Source organism: Diadema setosum, chromosome 5 (assembly GCF_964275005.1).
Source record: "Diadema setosum chromosome 5, eeDiaSeto1, whole genome shotgun sequence".
Taxonomy (NCBI): Eukaryota; Metazoa; Echinodermata; class Echinoidea; order Diadematoida; family Diadematidae; genus Diadema; species Diadema setosum.
The window spans coordinates 28,794,859-28,798,949 of NC_092689.1; positions in this window are offsets into that span (position 1 = coordinate 28,794,859).

The window sequence follows — 4,091 nt, forward strand, 5'->3', positions numbered from 1 at the left end:
AAAGCAAAGCGCCCGGCTCTCTCGGTTGCTACGCCACAATGACCGAACCCTAGTGTCCACTGTTTGCACAGCCTTGCATGGCGATTGAAGACCGGCTAGGAGCTGCAGTAGATTATTGAGGACTGAGAGGGGGGTCCCATGGGGGTCACATGACCGGGATCCACTTCAACACTGCCTGCATGGATCGTGAGCGAATAATGCAGTCTTTGACCTAATTATACGAGCCATTTTTTCTTCCTTCTCTATTTCTCTCTTCTACCCTTGAAGTGTGCGTTCTCCGAATCCATTTTTGTTCAGGGCTATATCTAAACAGATGTCTATTGGTATGCTGAGCATGGGCTATCAAACTGGCATGAATCTATCTGTACAGCTTAACTGATTTCATGGTGGAAACGCCTTCATATAAGTCTGCACAAGGGGAATTACACATCATGTCTTAATTCTCCCGCCAAAATGTGTCACTAAGCATTTTAAACGATGAGACTTTCTTCTCTTTCAAGAGAATGTTTGAGTGCAATATATTTTAACTTGGCCAACAAATTAGTGGGGGGGGGAGGAATTGTTATCGTACTGAATACAGAGGTTTTTCATTAAAAAAAAAAAGAAGTTATCTTTGCTTGACGTGGGGACCTCACACGATAACAATTCAAGACATTCGTCATGTTCGTGCACATTACGAGGGATAGGCCGACTGCACATCGCGAGTTCCGTCATACCTCACAGCTGACCCTCTGGCAAGACATACATTCTTGATCTTTTCTTGCCTTTTCATCTCTAGCGGGTATACATGTGTGGGTGTGATGTTAATCTTTACCAAGAACGCAGACACCTAGGAGCTGCACCCCACAATTGTTTAATAGATACTTTATTTTCTGCAAATCAACAAATCAATCAGCAAATCAATATACATAAGGCACATGATCATGAACATGTGGGAAATATACAAAATAAATTCAAAACAGAGTCGTTTGACTTGCGTAAACAAAGATATAAAAGGTAATTAATGATACAATATACAGTATGCATGTCTATGCGGCGGGGATTACAACAATTATGATTATGGAGCGATAATGCAGAGGGCCGCCATTGTAAGCATAGCTTGAAAAGATGGCCGACCAGAGGAAAAAGTAGGGACGTATACTAGTTTCGTAATAATACAATACAATACAATACAAATTCTGCTGCGAAGATAGCAGGAGAAAATAAACGTGATGGTGGTGGATGTGCGTGCAAGTGCTAGAAGGGCAGATATGCTGGAATGTAGAATAATCGAATTGGTTTGCTGGAAGAGGGAACAATATGCGATGTTGCTATTTGGGAGACCAACATTAATCATATGAATTATTTGTTTTTAATTTGTATTTGAAGTATACTGTAATAAAATGTGCTTCTTTAAGTTTGCTTTAAATGAAAACAAGGAGGCACACTGTTTCAACTCCTCAGGAAGAGTGTTCCATGTATCCGGACCGTGATGTCTAATCGATTTTTGAGCAAGTAAAAGCTTTGGATTACTTAAATGAAAATCATGGGAACGACGGGTTGGGTATGAATGAATATGGTCATTGGTTAGTAAGGCATTATGAAAAAATGGTAATAAATTTCGAGTGTGTTTATACATAAATATAGCAGTTAGATATATATGTATGTCATGGGCTTTTAAAGTTTTTAGGCGATGAAATATAGGATCGGTGTGAGCCAAAAAATTTGAGTGTGTGCATATACGAAGAGCCTTTTTCTGAAGAATAAAAATTGTATTTAATTTACTTTTGCTACAGTTGCCCCATACAATATTGCAATACATTACATATGGTAAAAATAAAGTGTTATATAACATTATTAAAGTTTGATCATTAATCAAATAGTTTATTCTCCTTAAAACACCAGTTGTTTTAGATACTGCTGTAGTAATATTCTGCACATGAGTATTCCAAGTTAAATTGCTATCGAGGGTCACTCCTAGAAACTTGGTTGAATGTTTCTCAGCAATGTTTATACCATCAATATAAATACTTTTAGGAAGGATGGGTTGGGATTGAAGAGTATGGAAATGTATAAAACATGTTTTATCAATATTCAATGAAAGCTTGTTACTTCTAAACCATTTCGAAATATTCCCTAATTCCATATTAAGTGTATCAATCAGTGTTGCAATATCCTTATGAGAGTAAAAAAACGTTAGTGTCGTCTGCAAATAAGATGAAGTTCAAACGAGGGGAGCAATTGGTGATGTCATTAATGTAAATCAAAAAAAGTAGGGGCCCGAGGATAGATCCCTGACGGACACCACATGACACGTTAGAGTATAATGAGTGACTAGATTTAAATGCAACATATTGTTTGCGATGACTTAGATAACTTCTGGACCATGACAAAGTAATCCCTCTCACGCCATAATTATGTAATTTTCCAAGTAAAATGTCATAATCAATAGTGTCAAATGCCTTACTAAGATCCATAAACACTCCAATTATATGTTCTTTTTTAGTAAGCGCATCAATAATATTATCGACAGATTTGATTATAGCATAATCGGTAGAAAATCCTTTCCTAAAACCAAACTGATTCGTATTCAATATATCATTTTCAATCATAAACGAGTAAAGACGCTTGTAAACTACTTTTTCTAAGATTTTCGATAAAACAGGCAACAATGAGATGGGTCTATAATTTTTCACCATTAATGGATTTTCTCTTTTATAGATGGGGATAACTTTGGTGATTTTAAAAGAGTCTGGATACTTGCCATTAAGGAGGGATAGATTGAATATATGGGTGAGAGGGGCTGCTAGGGGGTAAATTATCAATGATGATTGTTAGGGCTTGCAACTGGCCTAGTTTACCTGGAGATAAACCTTTAAAGTCATGAAAGGTTCCAGAAGTCATGTTGGATCGGAGATAACATTTCTCACTCTTTTCTTCTTCTTCTTTTTTTTTTTGTCCTCGCACGAGTGTCGCGAAATCAAGGTCAGGTGATATTTCTATATACGATAAAATGACGTGTCTTCCAGTTACCAGGGCATTATCCGGGTCAGTCGCTTGTTGCTTTCCATGCAACTCTAATTGGCCATATTTCCATGTGCCGTGGATGTTGCTGGGCACACCATCCGTGACGGAGCATTTTCCGCCTAACTTTGACTAGAGAGACGCTATTTTGTTTTTGACTGCTTATCGATGCGTAAGTAGTTTATCACTGACAAGAAGAAGTGGAGTTGTTGCGTGCATGAAATTAGCTGATTTACATCCTTCAGATGCAATTCACTTTGAGATACTCGGTGCAGAGGGGACTGCCGTGTATGTTGCTGTCGTTGTTGTCGTCAGATTCCACAGTTTCTCTATTGTTACATCATAACATATTATTCTCGCCGCTTACTGTTATATCTTTTCATGTCTTCCCTATTTATTTCATTTCACCGCTGAAACATTCAGCGCCATTTCGTTCGATCGTCACAAAACAACTGTTAACATAGAGAGGGCAACACTTCATTATGCATAAGTGAACAAGGAGTACTCAAATGCAAGTATTGATTGATACTATATCTCACAAACATATCTGACCACGCCGATAATAAGAACAAAGCCCTGGGCGAAAAAAAAAAATCGATGAATACCCAATATGTTGAAAAACAATCAGGAAAATAAAAGAAACACGGGCAGAAAACAATGTGATCAGTTTTGAAGAGAAGGAAACACGTCTTCAGTCAGTCAGTGGCAATATTCCAGTTATGACGATTGTGTAAAACTGTTGAAACAAAAATCATTGACAAAAATCACCTTAACAACGAGGCCTGAATGTTAAAAATTGGGGTAGTATATAAATGAGAAGCAAAAGACAGATGGATGCATTTATCAAAGTATAATCACATGATAACATTAGTCATCATGTCCAATGTAACATTCACAAACGTGTAAAATTGTTGCTTAATTGCATTTTCTTGTTTGCTTCGATCGTTTTTCTCTGCTGCTACTCTGATGATTTATCCAGAAATATGTGACAGCTGATTTCAAAGTATAATTAGCCATTTCCTTTGAGACAAGTTTCGTTTAACGCAGATCTCATGCACTTATATTACCAACCGATCTTAATAGCCAGT